This window comes from Sciurus vulgaris (assembly GCF_902686455.1).
Source record: "Sciurus vulgaris genome assembly, chromosome: 3".
NCBI lineage: Eukaryota > Metazoa > Chordata > Mammalia > Rodentia > Sciuridae > Sciurus > Sciurus vulgaris.
In genome coordinates, this window is record NC_136463.1 from 111,814,743 (window position 1) to 111,830,374 (window position 15,632).

At 35.4% G+C, this 15,632-nt stretch overlaps 1 protein-coding gene across 18 annotated transcripts in view; it reads right to left on the reverse strand.

Annotated features, from left to right (window-relative positions):
- LOC306656522 (uncharacterized protein) overlaps positions 1 to 15,632 on the reverse strand; it is a 222,069-nt gene that overhangs the window by 23,309 nt on the left and 183,128 nt on the right. For 12 of the 18 annotated variants that reach the window (XR_013762533.1, XR_013762534.1, XR_013762535.1 and 9 more), the window contains one exon: positions 15,035 to 15,163. The exons of 5 other annotated variants lie outside the window; for them this stretch is intronic. The gene's annotated coding sequence lies outside the window, so the exon portion shown is untranslated. Of the gene's footprint in view, positions 1 to 11,276; positions 11,866 to 15,034; positions 15,164 to 15,632 lie in introns of those variants that run through there. One more of the 18 variants, XM_079131840.1, reaches the window with a different exon arrangement.

Below are 15,632 nucleotides of genomic sequence, written 5' to 3' on the forward strand. Positions count from 1 at the left end.
CCAACCCCATATCACTTCAACTCTGTTTCAAAGAATGTTTCCTCTCCTGAAGTCTACTCTTACTTTTAACCTCTCTGTGTTTTTATATTTATGCTGACTTAGTTGTTAAGAATATACACTTGTTTTGTTGTTTTATTCTACGCTGAAAACTTTCTCTTTACTGTTTTACTTTTTGTTTTCTAGTGAACCATAGTCTGCTAGTTCTCCTAAAGGGACCCATGTAGGTAAGGTGATTCCTTTGTCTGGAATGCCCTTCACTTTCCCTGCATTCACTTCCTTATCTGTCACTGGGAATTAGTCACTTCCCCTTGGGAGCTGATCTGGTCTCATGTCTGAGTATGTTTCCTCTCTGTGGTTGTTCATGTAGCACCACGTTCTTCCTTTTAAGAGCACATAACTAAGCTGCTATTTTGTGTGAACATTTGATTAATATCTGTTTCTTCTTCTGGGTCAAAACTTGATGATGGGAGGACTAATTGCATTTTCTAATCACAAATAAATACTTGCAACATTAATTAATTGTAGATTCTACTGTAGCCAATTTTAACTTTCTTCACAATAAAGGTTAAATACAAACAGAACTTTTAAAAAAGACTCGTACATTTTCTTCATACAGAAGCACATGATCTGATTAAGTGGTCCCTATTCAATCAGGTCTAACTTGTCCTACCATTGGTCATATTAGGCCCCTTTTCCAGGGAGATTTTTTTGCCATTTCCAGGAACAGTGGGCTCATTCCTATAGAAGAACAGATTCCCTGAGACAATCGATTTTGTGCACACCCACATGGGGAAGAAATAGGACTGACCAAGTGCTGGTTTATTTCAAATATTTTCCAGATTATTTGATGCAAATTCCTTTTCTACAATATTCCATTGTCATTTTTAAGTGAACTTGGCAAAGCCAAGGACTCTGACTCATGAATGTTCACTTTCTTCCTGGACTAAGTAGGCAGTCACAGGCAAAAATGTCCAATGACTCAAAGTTTCTATGAGTATGTTCAAGTTTTTTTTTTTCCCTCTTTTGGAAATTACTCTGAGTACAAGTGGAAGAAATAATAATGTGCTATGTGTCCTTCCTGTCATTCCTATGCAAACAGTACACTCTTCAGGACTTTTTATTATATCTTTTCAGAAATATTCCACTTGTACAAGGTTATCTGATCCATTCCTTTGTTAGAGAAAAATAATTATTTCTTCCTGTATACTTACTTTTAAAAATTTTATAACAAATAACTTGTCAATCAGAATAAGACCCAAAGAAATTAGAGAAAACCAGGTAAATAAACCTATTGTAAATTACTTGGAGGCTTGGGTTATGATTCAGTCAAGTTACATTGTATTAGGATAAATATAATTGGCTGAGTGTCAATAAAAACTCAGGGAAGACTTACATAAAAATCAATAAATTGCTCTCTAGAATAAGTATATTAAAAGAATAGATCTTACTTCATGCTCATGGTACCAAGAGCTTAAAACATGTCAAATGAATGCAAAAAAAGAAATAAAAGAAAATTTTAACGTCTCAAAGAAAACACTTCTACCTCTAATTCCTTCAAAATAATGGCTGTTACCTTTAAATCACATAACTTCCACATGGATGGATTTTTTTTTCTTCCTGCTACAGACTGGTTATTTTTGTCCCCCACCCCCCAAATTCATAGTTGAAGCTTAATTCCTCTGTGATATTATTAGAAGATGGGGCCTTTGGGATATGACCAGGTCATGAAGGTGCAGCCCTCATGAATGGTATCAATGTCCCTGTGAGAGACCAGAGAGCTCTTTGTCCCTTCTGGCATGTGAGGACACTGAGAGAGGAAGGTTATCTATGAATCAGGAAGTGGTTCTCACCAGATATCAAGTCTATTGCTGCTTTAGTCTTACACTTCCACCAATTCAGCATCTGTTTTTATTCTCAGCTACTCCTTCCAACTGTCCAACTGCTTGAAGGTAGCAGACTACCACCACAAATCACATTTTCCTGATTGCATCAGGAGTTCTAGATCCACCTTTCGCCAGAACTTGAGAATAGAGGTTACTTTGATAAGAAAACATGCATAAACACACTATGATACTTAAGGATTACAGAGGCTTGAGGATCAGAAAATAATTTAAATAGAGGGAAAAGAGCTTCAACTACACACTGGGCATACCAGCTTCCGGAGCCCCTAGAATTTTTCCATACCAAAAATAGTTGTAGTCTACTTTTCCTCAGCAAAACCAATCTGCCATATTTTCATGCATCGAGTTTCTCAGATGTTCCAATGTTTTCAGGGGCCAAACAAGACAACACTCATCCACTATATGAGTCAACCTTTGATTATACATTATAACTATACAGCACTAACTTTGTTCCTGGGGTAACAAGGTCCTTTACATTGAAATTAAATTTATTTTAACTTATACACAACAACGTAAAAATTTTATGTATTAATGGGATATCATGCAACTTTTTACACATGCATGGATTACATATTTGAGACAGGTTAAATCTCTCTGTCTCCTCAAACATTTGTCATTTCTTTACAGAGAAAGCATTCAAAATTTTTCTATCTTTCTGAAATATATAGTACATTATTGCTATCTATAGTCACTCTACTGTGCAATAGCACACTAGAACTTCTCACTCCATTCTACCTGTAACTTAGCACCCATTAGTTAACCGTTAACTAGCCCTCTCTCATTCCCATTCTTTCTAGCCTTTGGAAACCACTGTCTAATTTTGACTCCTATGAGAAGACTGTTTTAGATTCCACATATGAGTGAGATCAAATGGTACCTGCCTCACTGTGCCTCGTTTATTTCCTTAGAATAATGATTTCCAATTCCATTCATACTGTCAAAAATGAAAGGATGACATTCTTTTTTTTATGACCAAATAGTATTCTATTGGGTATAAGTACCACATTTTCTTTTTTTAAAAAAATTATTGGTGCATTAAATTATACATAATGGTGGGATTCATTATGCCATATTCATATATGCACATAACTTGGTCAATCTCATTCCTCAGTACCTTCCTTTTCCCTCCCTCCTAACTCCCCTAAGCTACTTGCTCAATTGTATTGTTATGGTATGGATGTGAGGTATCCCCAGAGGCTCATGTGTGAGACAATGCAAGAAGGTTTGGAGAAGAAATGATCGGATTATGAGAGCCTTAACCCAATCAGTGAATTAATCACCTGATGGGTGAGTGGTAACTGAAGGCAGGAGGGGTGTGGCTGGAGGAGGTGGGGCATTAGGGGCATGGCTTTGGGGAATATATATTTGTATCTGATGAGTAGAGTCTCTTTCTCTGTTACCTGATCATTATGTGAGCTATCTTCCTCTACTATGGTCTTCTGCCATCATGTTCTGCCTCACCTCAAGCCCAGAAGAATAGAGCTGACCTTCTATGGACTATGATCTCTGAAACTATGAGTCCCAAAGTAAAACTTTTCTCTCCTAAAATTGTTCTGGTTGGGTCTTTTAGTAACAGCTGTGAAAAAGGTGACCAAAACATGTATTTCTCTCCCCTTTATCATTATTATCATCATTATTATTTTAATTAGTACATTATAATTATACATATAAGTGAAATTCATTGCTGTACCACATTTCCTTTATCCATTCATCAGTTTGTCAACACTTAGGTTGCTTCTGTTTCTTGGCCGTTATGAATGATGCTGCTATGAACATGGAACTGCCGATGTCTCTTCAACATATTGATTTGATTTCCTTTGGATGTATACTCAGAGGTGGTATTGCTGGATAGAGTAGTTCTATTTTTTTTTAAAGAACCTATGTACTGTTTTCCATAAAGACTTTACTAATTTACATTCCTGATTAACAAGGTTTGCAGTTGACACATTAAAGATTTTACCTTCTCATTATCACAAACCTCTCCATTCTACAATAAACTAGGATTTTGACTTTCACGTAACAATTGAGTTTTGGGGGGACACCTCATATCTGAACTATTCAACATTCCTGATCTAAAAGTCCTAAGATTCAAAACTTTTTGAGTACCCACATGATCCCATAAGTGGTAAACTCCACCACTGGCCTCATGTGATAGCAAATCCACAGTCCAATTGCAGGTGCACTAAAAATACTGTAATAAAATTATTTTCAAGTTATGTGTATGACTGTATAATTTATAAATGGAAAATGAATGAATTTTGTGTTTGGATTTGGATCTTATAAGAATATGCAGATACTTCAAAATCTGAAAAATCCAAAATTCAAACCATGTAGTTTCATGCATTTTGGATAAAAAATGTTCAACTGGTGTAACAAAATAATTGTTTTGAAAGATTAAACAATAGACATTGCAGGTATGATTCTGAGATAATGAAAAAATGAGATCAAATTTAAAATATCCTTGGTTTTCTACATGGAAACATTTTTCTAGACAATAATGCAGGGAAGGGAACCCAAGCAAAGGAAGTTATCACCTCTGTGTTACAGAAGCAGTTTCTGAGTTTGAAAAGACTGAGATAACAAGAAGTTGTGGGGACAGAGTATCGGGGAGCACAGAGTTATACAGAGAAAAAGTTTCATAAGTCTACACAAGGGTGCTTATGCATTTATAAAGTAGCTCCACAAGAAGGTTAAACAAAAATTAACTGCAAGGTGGAAAATGACTAATAGGGAGAGGTGTACTCTACAATTCTCAGGACTAAGATATTTTAATTTTGATGAGCAGAATTACACAAGTTTGCTGAATTTCTCTGGTGGTCAGCAGAAGCTTCAAAAAGGTCACTTTATTTTAGATAGTTGGACTTGTTCTAAAAAAACATTACTTAGATGGTGTCCTAGAAGAATCTTAAAACTGGGGGAAAATAAACTGATAAATAAATAACATAATAAAAATTCAGCACTCTTTAAGGAAAAATTATAAATGCAAATCTTATATAGCAACACAAATATCCATCATGTAATAAAATATCATCAGAGAAGCAAAGAAACATAAAATATGACCCCAAATTAGTAGAAAAATCAGCTGGTAGAAATAAAACCAGAAATGACAAAGATAAAGAAATTGGAAGATGACATTTTATGACAGCTAATGTAAATACCTTAAAGTATTTAAAGGAAAGCACAAATATAATAAGAAGAAAATAGATTAATAAAGATCAAGATAGGGATAATAGAGAAATTAATGTAAAGAAAATCCCACTGAGAGATAAAAGTGTAAAGAATGGATAGATACAGCAAAGGGAAGAAAATGAAATATGGACAGAAATGACTGAAACAAAACTAAATAGAAAATATTTTGCCACGTATAATTCATATAATTGGAGGCTTAGAACAGGAGAGCAGAAGAAATTATTGAAAAGGCCAGTTTTTCAAAATTTTATGAAAAGTGTAAACTAACTGATTTGCAAAACTTAATAAAACTCAAGCAGGATAAGCACAAAGAAAATCATACCAAGGAAAACCATAATTAATGACTGTGACTAATGATAAAGAGAAAATCTAAAAGGTAGACAGAATAAAAGCAGACACCACCTCCAGAGAAAGAAAGATAACAAGAAACGCCAACTTCTCGTCTGAAATAGTGAATGCCAGGAGCCAAAATAATAACATTTGTAAATTGTTGAAGTAAAAATTTGTCAACTTGGAATTCTATATCCAGTTACTAAAACATTCAAAATAATGTCTTCAGTTTTTAAATTTTTACATATATCTAGACACACACAAAAACACACATAACCATAGATATCATAGATATTTGTGTGTATGCATACATACCCATACTTACATATTTATATGACAAAATATGTATATATTTATATGTTTGTGCACACATAATATACATACTCTGTGTACTGAGAGGAAGAATGCTCATACAGTTTTTGCAAAATTGTATTGTTTAGGGATTCTAGGTGACATATATAGGAGTTTATGTATACCATTTTTGACATATTTTTAAGGATGAAATCATTTCCTAGTGAAAAATTTAAAAAATGAAGATGAAGTAACATTTCAGATAAACAAAAACTTAGTAAAAATTTGGCCATCAGTGATTCATTACATGACATGATAAAAAGACTTCTTTAGACTGAAAGGCAATGATGCCAGAGGACAATTTGGCATACAGCAAACATGGACACAAGAGTTCCAATTTTATCAGACAGTATTTGAGAAAACAAAAATAATGTACTTCAGAAATTTCAGGCTGGAATCATCTGATATATAAGGAATGAAGGAGAACATTCAAAAATTAAAATCTATTTATGATAAATACTTTCAGCAGTCTACAAATAGAAGGGAACTTCTCTAAATGGTAAAGCACGTATGAACAGTTGCGTACAGAAATGTTAAGAGCTGGAGTGTTAGAGAAAGCCAGTACTTTCGGGAAATTAGGAACTGTAGAAGCTGCAGGAATCCCCTATGGATGATCACGATGTAACCAAACTGGATAATTCTCAATATCATGTTCAGAAGGTTTCACAGTTGCTCACTTCTGGTACAAGAGCCAGGATGGTCCCACTTCGCTATCTCTTTCCAGGTTCTGAGATAGGTGCCTTGGTTGGTGAAGTTTATTGGTGGAGCACTCTGATGACAGGGATTGTTAGAAACAGTATGGACGCTTCAAACTGCAGTCATTCAAGAAAGGGACAATCTGCCATTAAGGCATGCAAATTGTAATGCGTATTGTTCAAAGAATATTTACTGAGAACATAAAATATGTAAGGCACTGGCATTGGGCTGTGCATAGAGGCATGGAGAATTTGATACCAAGTCTTAAGAAAATTTCAGTTTAGAAGCTAAGAAAGTTCAGGGAGCATATTGTAAATAATGAATTTGTAGTATTAATAAAGTGATACATAGAAAAACATTTATGGAACTCTAAATTTTGTTGTATAATTTGCTGCCTAGTATTTTAGATTGGTAATCTTTTTAGTATTTGCACTTGCAAGAAGTGTTTGCCATGAGATTTAAAAAAAAAAAATTAAAATCCCTATTTAGCTGGACAGTTTGAGAGGCTGAGGCAGGAGAATTGTGAGTTCAAAGCCAGCCTCAGCAACTTAGTAAGGCCCTAAGCAATTTAGTAAGACCCTGTCTCTAAATAAAATATAACAAGTGCTGGGCATATGACTCAGGTGTTAAGGTCCCCTGGGTATGATCCCTGCTACAAAAAAAAAAAACAAAAAACCCATATTTAATTAGATATAATCCATTGTAGCATCAGTGTTTTCTTTCAGATAGTTGACCATTGCTGCATTGCTAGATGTTGAGTTTGTAGATAAAGTCTAACTTGGTAGAGCTCTCCCATGCCAGAGTCCTCATAGAGGAATTTAATTCTGTCAGATCACACAGACTACAAATTCTTACCTTGGAAGCAATGCATTTAAATAAACTACTGAAAAATTCTTATTCTAAACATGCTTTCTACATTTACATATACATTTTTGTTTGTGATTGCCATAGCCTGGGATTAATTCCCGGGTTTCAGTCCATTGCACACATTCATTTTATTTCTGACTGGTATCTGCTTGGTGCTATTTGGTGAAACCCTGATTTTGTTTATAAAACATCTTCTATTATGGGTTAATTTTGCAAATGGCTTGTTGTATTAATTTTCTGTTGATGCTTCCTAGCTAAAATTCCAGAGGGTGATATTTCCAAGTGGTTCCAAATGTTGGAGGTATGGTACATTAATCATTTGTAGATAACAGTACATTGACTACTGTTTATACAGTTAACAGTAGTAATTATAACCATACACAGTTTGGAATTATTTTTAATAAAGGTTATAAAACAGTTCGAAGCACTTTGTATTATTTTACAAATAAACACATAGCAATTTTTATTAGTCATGCAGATGTCAAAAGTCATTCAAGTTACTTAGAGAAACATGACCCATGTTGTAAAATGCTATTTTTGTCTTAGCAAAGGTTTAAAAACAGTTTCATTCTGATATTCAGCTTCTTATTTGACTTAATCTCTTCTTTCATATGTAGAGATGTAAATTTCTATTTTAAGTTACTAACAGTTTGTGATTTTTGTCCCTTTCTCTATTTGCAATGATAATTGGCTAATTAGAGAGTTGATCATTCACAAAAACACACAGCCCTGTTGAGAAGCTAGCTTTGGATATGCAAATGTTCTTATGTATTTAAAGGGATTATTTTGAATGTTTTTCTCCCCAAAACTCAAGTATTACTGCTTAAGTTCACTACTTGTCTTCACTACTGAAAGGTCATCAATGACATTTTTAAAAACACATGAAAAAATAAGCTGTGATTAATTTATGAAGTTTGTGTGTTAATGTTTATACACTTTTTCAAAATGTGCTAGTATCATTTATTCATGCATAAAATCTTGGCTTAACCAGCTATGGCATTAACATTCAGTTTCATATTTATATGTGGTCATTAGCACACTAACTTTCTAAACCACACAATGTCCTTTAGACATTTATATGACAATGGTAAATTTACTCAAGGAATACAGATTTAAAATATCCTTTCCACAAACTAAAGAGGTTTCTGTGTTAGTCAGTTTTCCATTACTATAATGAAATACCTGAGATAATTGACTTATAAAGAGAAAAGGTTTGTTTTGGCTCATGGTTTTGGAGGTTCCAGTTCATAATCAAATGGCCTTATTACTTTGGGCCTGTCATGAGGCAACATACCATGGCAGGAACATATGATAGAGCAAAACCACTCATCTCATGGCCAGAAAGCAAAAGAGGAGAAGAAAGGGGACAAGGTCTCACAATCCTCTTCGTGGGCACTCCCCAAACCACAACAACTAAGGACTCCCTAAAGGTTCCAGCACTTTCAGATTGTGTCAAGCAGGGAACAAAGCCTTTAACTCATAGGCCTTCGGAGGACATTGAATAGTCTAACTATAGAAGGTACTAAATAGAGCAATGCCTTTCTCAGCTCATGGTTCTCTGATTGTATTATAAACAAAGTTTTGGGTTTTATTTTAATTTATTGTCTCCGTAAAAGCAAAAACTACAACAAATGTAGTCTTTGAAATCAATCACTTTGCAAATAATTCCTTCAGTTTATTTAATTTCCTTCTAGTAAATTTTGTACATGACTATGTATTCATCTTAACACAGTATCAATTTTTAAATCCAGTACATCATTTTTCATGTGTTTGAATTTTATAAATATTCTTTCATTTGATTTTTATATAATCCCCCACTAAATACTGATAGCAATTCTAAAGAGGCACAGAAAATTTGAATAGTTTATTATCACCAGACACATAACTATTTAAGTTAGGAATTAAACCTATGAATGCCTGATGTTAAAGTCTGTGTTCTTGGTCAATTTTCTATAATCAAGCACCATCATGGATCAACCACTACAAAGGAAAAAAAAATATATATATATGTATTATATATAATATATATATAAAATGGTACTTAAGGAAAGCACTCTAGTTTCAGAAAGGATTACACATTTTCAGGCTTTCTTTGGGAATATCAGAATCAATGTTACATTGATTTTAGTGCCTGAATGTATAACATCCTTTAGCTTTCTCTTCTTGTATGTCCATTTGGAAACCCTTTCCAAAAGAAGAAAGGAATCACCACCCAAGTCACACAAACTATCCTCACAATATCCTTTAGAATCAAAGTGGACATGTGGCCCAGGGTGTTCTACATAAAGGCTGGTTTATAGTCTAGAAGAGGTCTAGCCTAAAGTCCACTCCCCAGCAACGGTGACAATGACTTGGGCCAATCATATTGTCCCTCTCAGGGATTTTTCACAGAGATGTAGAAAGAGATTATTAGTTACTGGCCTGAGCAGGAATACCTTATTTGGGGAGCAGAACCTAAAAGATAACTAGAGAGAAGCAGAAAGACTAAGTCATACTAAGTCACACATAATGGTGAACCCACAGATGACATTAATACATATCTACTGCTGATGGGTCTTTGATCATAATCTGGTTAACTAGAGTTGCCTAAAGGGGCAAGGAGTATTAAGGACAGAAGGGAAGGTCAAGGAAGCTAACGAGACAGCAAGCTCATGACACTTGCCCACCACCACCTTTAACTCTCCTGATGAATGCTCCCATAATTTTTAGCCAGCCTACTGGATTCACTTTCCAGCTGTGTTACCTACTAGCTTGTCATCTTAAGCAAATCTCTTACTCAGTTGACACAATTTATCCATATATAAAATGTGCAGGATGCATGGTTTGTAATAGTGTATTTCAAATGCCTGACCCTCTACAACAGTTCCCAGAATGGACATGCAAAGCAAGCTACTCTGCACTGGGGTTCCTGCTCACCTTAGGTTCTGTCCCCACTTATTTTGCCCTCACTTCTCCTCCTTCATATCTTCCCTCATTTCTCCTTGAGATGAAAGCAGACGGGTGCTCAGCCAAATTTTCCCTCAATTCAATCACCTTCTGAACTTTCCTGCTAAGCTTCTATACTCTCATTCTATTTAAGACTATTCTTTTTTATAATAGACTCTAAGTAGGATAATATCAGTGGACCCAATATATTTCATATTTCCATTTGTCAAATTCCTACACATCTTTTAAATTAATTTTTAAGAACCTTTTTTTTTTCTGATTACTTTCCCCAGATTTCTTCACTGTATTCTCATTGTACCTTATACCATAATTATTAGTGAGACTATCTCGTCCCCTCATCAAGGTGGCACTCTTTTTGAAAGCAGAAACAATGTATTACTTAATTTGCAACTCTAGAAGCAAATAACACAGCACCTGGCACAAAGAAGTTATTCACCAAATATCTGAATTGAAATGCAATGTGCTGAGCCATGGGGAAGGCTGCCTGAACAGAAGCAGTTACAGATTCAAAAGGTCAGGGAAGCACTTGAGCTGGCTTTGCTGATATCAGGTCTCCTGTCCTTTCTGGATGTAAGAAATTCATGCTTATTGTGCGTGTGTGACTGCTTTGCCACAATCTAGAAGTACAGGTGCAGATATTAGCATTGAGCAGATTTGCACAAGCAAGAACTCTTCAATTTGTCATGAAAAGCTAGGATTCCAAGTAAGGAGGTGATAAGTTGAAAAATTAGGGGGAAATATGTTGTAAGAAGAATCTGGCACACCCCTTCCCCACCTCCATATTAATGAAATGGAAAGGGTGGGGGAAGGAAATGTTATGCTCTACGTTGGCAGGAAAATCGTGCGTGTCCTGTGAGCAGATGAACATGGGACTGCGAACAGGAAGCTGATTATTCCAACACATTATATTTCTCACTGGAAATATCATCCCGGAGGAAAAGTCCAACATCTTTACTTTTGGAGCACCTACTGCTCTAACTTTCTACATAATCTTGGATGGAAGACAATGATGAAGGTCATTTAAAAATAAGGTAGCTGTTTGTTATTTGTGTATTCAGCCCAACACTGACCCTCACCATTACCCAACATTACCTGGGAACTGCCTCTCTTTTACTTTTCCTTCATAGCTAGTAAGAATAACAGTATGTTATTCCTTTCCATTGTGGAACATCTGCTCCTTCCTACTATAGACTTCACCTCTAGTCACAGATGATTGTTCCTGATATAGGGAAAGGCAGGAACTGAAACCATCTAGACCAATAAGAACCTCTTTTTCTAAATTGGGATTGGAATGGAAAAGGACTCTGTTTGTATAGTAAAAATTAGGGAAGTAAATTCAGTTAAATTCCCCCATCCCCATGTACCAGAGAACTAGGGAAAGCTGACCTGAAATGGAAGTGTTAATTCATGAGAATGCAATAGCTATAAAGAAGGAAGAATTATGGAGGGAGAGAGACATGGTATTTGAAACCTTATTTCCAAATCATTCTTGAGGACCATTTTCTCTTAAATGCTTTGGGAGATACTCCCATATTCTTAAATATGGCTCCTTTCTTCTCCACAGAAAGAGCTGGAATCATTTTTTCTGAATGACAATGAAATGTGTGTTTTAAGTATTTCAATATCAGACCACGTTAGTATCAGTCTATCTGTGTTAATATAAAACTATCTGAAAATGACCCAATATTCCCTCTCATCTTTAAAATGAAACAGTCCACTACCTACCCAGGACTAAAAACATAATCAAAGTTAGCACTGAATGCAATCCTGTAAAGATTATTAGAGCTGAACCATTTTTTTAAAAAAAGTCAGAGGTAACAGTTACAAAGGTTTTTCAAAGAGGAAATAATGTTTAATAAATCACAGAAGCCAAAAATATCATGCAGTAAGTAAAAACAGCCACCCTCATCAATCAATAAAACAAGTTTTGTTGTTGTTGTTGTTGTTTTAATTCTACTACAGTAGCTTTAGAATAAAAGGATTTGCATTTAAAGATCTGTGCAGTGGCCTCCCTAGTTCCCACATGGAGGGTGGTATTTTGAAAAAGGTAAGACACAGGTGTGCATCGTTTGAAATGGAATTCATTAACAGGTTGTATTATTTTACTTTGCCTCCATGGAACGGCACAATAGACTGATATTCTGCCACACTTCAGGCAGAGAGAGGAACACAAACAAAAAGTTTTAAAATGAAAAAGCTGTGGAGCTAGGAATACACACAATACGCCCCATGCCAGCAGATTTATGCAGTAGGACAAGGGAAAAGATGATCTTTTCTTAATTTCAGTGCATTTTCAGTGTGATAGAGCACTGAATCCAGTCACTAACCCCATTAAATTACTTGTCAAGAGCTGGATCCTATTTTTCTTTGGTAAAAAAAAGTGCCAGGGCAATAAGATAATTTGTAGTTCTGGGTTTCTAATATACAATAATTCTGACCATTTAAAACAGTTTTTGTAGGAAATATTTTATAGTTAGAGAAATAGTTTTTGACATTTTGGGGAGAAAAGAACAATGGGCCGTTTACAGGTCTACACAGCAGATTAATGAATCTAATTGAGTCTGTAGGGAAATGTTTCAGTTTAACTACTGGAACTAATTTATACATTCACTACATCGTAATAAGTCAATTTAAGTTTCTGGAAATAAAACTGGATATCCTGGGTATAGATTTGAACTATAAATTTCTGCAAGAAAGGAGTCTGTGTGTTCATTATACATTGTAAAATTACCATATGGACCTGTCAACACTTCTTAGCACAGCTTTGTAATAATGTCATTTAGTTTAACATTGTAATGTGCCAACTGAATTAATGTGTATGACACAAAGCATGCCTCCCTCCCAACCTCTGCTTCTGGGGAGCTGTGCAACTTTTAAAGATTTTTCTCAAGGCAAGAGCCTCCTGCATTTGCATAGAGAACTTCGAGACGAAGATTGAGTATAATCACATTTACTGGGAGCTGCGGAAAAACAAGCTACAGGGCTCTGACGCCTAAACTTTCCAGAAATATGAGATCTCTAGAAGTGGGAATAAATCTTTACCTGAGGAACCTTACTTTATTACCAACACTAATCTTCACTGAGTTAGAAATAGCTTTAATAACTTCTTTTTTAATTCTGTAAAACTCTGAAGATGGGGAGGTTAGAAAGCATTGTATATATACGAACACTTGATGTTACTCTATCACCCAAAATGCTTCCCTCCATCTGCCCACTTAGAATATAAATACAATAACATCTTCCCCCCAGATATCATTAGACTGTGGCATAACATAACTCTATGGAGAAATCATCAAGCAAATGGGGACTGGGAAAGCAATTGCTAATCTTTACCATGTGTAAAGTCATTTACATGTATAATCTGACTTAATTCTCTTAACCCATTTTGCAGATGAGAAAACCAAGATGTAAGAACAGTGCCCAGTTTCTCCAAACTCCTGTACACAGCAAAACTTGAATGCAAACTTAGAATGTCTAACACCAGATTCTAGACATAAATGCCTATAGCCATAGTCCTTAATCTATAAAACATACTCTCTGCCAATAATAATAATAATAATAATAACTAATACATATGTAAAGTTAGCACTTTTCCAGATAATTAAATCACTTCACTCATTTCATTCTCACAGCAAGCATGTAAGGTAGTTATTATTATTATACCAATTTTATGGATGAAGAAAGTGAGTCATTGAGAGGATGCATTACTAGGCATTACTAGCTCAAATTCATATTACTAGTAAGTGGCAGGGCATATATTTGAACCAAGGCAAACTGACTTTAGAATTCTACTTCCTGAGTACCCATCCTGCAGATATACTGTATCTCCATGGCATATCATAGTAAAAGTGTAGATTTTACCTCCTTTGTACAATCATGAGAGCTTTACAAGTTCTCATCTATATGGAAATTAATTTATCCCTAACCATTCTTTGGGCTAAGGCATTAGGTTTTTGTTGTGGTTGTTGTTTGTTTTTGTTTTTCTTTTCTTTCTAGGGTCTCAGGCATGCAAGGTAAGTGTTCTACCACTGTTGACTGTTAGAAACCTCTGCTATTATGGCTTGGGTGGCTCAGGCAGGAGGATTGCAAGTTCTAAGCCAGTCTCAGCAACTTGGTGAGACCCTAAGCAACTTAGTAAGACCCTGTCTCAAAATGAAAAAATAAAGTAAAAGGGCTGGAGATGTGGTTAAATCCCTCTGGGTTCAATTCCTGGTACAAAAGAAAAAAAAAAAAATTCTGTTCCCATAGAATTACTATCCTGTAAATATTTATGAACACACTAGCATAGAGAAGTTTATCTAATAAGCCCACTATCATCATGCAGAGTGTTAAATTCCAAGTTAGGAACTTATAATTCTTTGAGAGAGACCGGTGTTTCAGGAAATCTAAGTGCTCTTTGAAAAAGTCATATCTGGTAAGGAGTGAAACTATACATGGTCCTGAACACATAGGCCACACTATATACCATGAAGACAAAGGATGGCCAAAGGAACACTTTTCGCCCCTGACTTGAATGTTTCAACCAGCTTGATAAATCCAAACGCCAAACATTGGTAACCCAGGAAATTTACCTTCTTGACAAAAATCTCAGAAATCTTGTGACTTCAGGTCAAGCTTTCACCCGACTTGTTATTTCTCTTTCCTGTCATCTGGATTAGACAATTCATTCTCTCACTTTGACCCTTGGTAATCTGAGGTTGGACTCCCCACTTGTTCTGTTGGTTTATACCCTAGTCGTAGTCTCCATGACTTACTGTGCACTAAGGATTGATGACTAACACCTGGAAAGGAATTAGTCATCCCTTGTGATGAAAGTCCAGAGGCCCTAGGGTCCGATGTGTACTGTGCTGTTTTGAAGTCTTGATCAGCATTGCTGCCTGTGGCTGCAGGAAAATTTCAAGAATAGCAAAGAGTAGAAGTGCTTCCTACTACCATCCCCCTCACCATCTACACCATTCTCAGCTCTTTAGATCTTTCCCTCTATATGACTGTCCTGAAAGATCCCTTGTCAAGTTTATCCTGGGGGATACTCATCCAGGATTGATGACCATTTGCTTTCTTTGTACGAAAAAAAGTTGGAAAAGAAAAAATTATAACTATTAGGCAAATTTCATCAAAATCTTGGAATTATACCCAGGAAAGAACTTACCTTTACAAAAATCCTATAAATAAATGTCCATTTGTCCAGAAATCATACTTAACTGACATTTTCTGCTCACGGGGAGAATATAAAGAAACCCAACCTTCAGCATTTTGGATGAGGTAGGAAAGATTGGATGACATCATTTAATACACGTCAAGTGACTTAGGTGTCATTTATGCCCCAAGGGGAGGTAAAAGAGCACATATGCT